At 38.2% G+C, this 668-nt stretch overlaps 1 non-coding gene across 1 annotated transcript; it reads left to right on the top strand.

The window, feature by feature from the left end:
* Window positions 1-385: 385 nt before the first annotated feature.
* TRNAF-GAA lies at window positions 386-458 on the top strand. The gene has a single exon. It is a non-coding gene; the product is annotated as a tRNA-Phe (tRNA).
* The last annotated feature ends 210 nt before the right edge of the window (window positions 459-668 follow it).

Below are 668 nucleotides of genomic sequence, written 5' to 3'. Positions count from 1 at the left end.
GATTTGGCAAACAAGTAAAATAGGAACACATTTGAAAAGATTTGGATTAAATAGATAAAAATTTTAACTAGAGACCTATTTGATTAATTATTTAGTCTCTTTCCCACTGCAGCCTTTCCATTCACCTTTGAAATGCACCAAGTGTGTTGAAATGCTGAAATTTTCAAAGCCTGTTACATACACATTTTTTAAAGGAGAAATGATCAAATTGTCTATCTTTTGTTCAAAGTATTGAGACCAAGATTTAACAGTAAACATGTTAACATTTTATTTTTTGTATGACATACATGGGATGTTGTGAAATAGATAAATACAATATATGATTCCGTCCCATAGAAAGAATCTTGATTTATTAGAATGTATTAGCCAAAGTAATTCAACCACAGGTGAAATAGCTCAGTTGGGAAAGCATTAGACTGAAGATCTAAAGGTCCCTGGTTCAATCCTAGGTTTCAGCACAGTGTTTTGTCAAAGAGCAATACACATCCTCTGCCAGCAAAATTGGGTCAGAGGAGGAGCAATCTGAAGTGTTCTGGGTCAAGATACAAGGGGGTCGGGGGGAGAGGGATTTAGCAGTGGGGGTCTACTACAGACCCCCCAACCAAGGGGAGGAGCTGGACCAGGAATTTTTGGGCCGTCTTGCAGAGGCACTTAAGGCAAGGGATGTA

The sequence above is a fragment of the Alligator sinensis genome, unplaced genomic scaffold, assembly GCF_000455745.1.
Source record: "Alligator sinensis unplaced genomic scaffold, ASM45574v1 scaffold740_1, whole genome shotgun sequence".
Classification (NCBI taxonomy): domain Eukaryota; kingdom Metazoa; phylum Chordata; order Crocodylia; family Alligatoridae; genus Alligator; species Alligator sinensis.
Note: the sequence above shows the minus strand (reverse complement) of the source record. Positions and strands in the feature narration are given on the sequence as shown.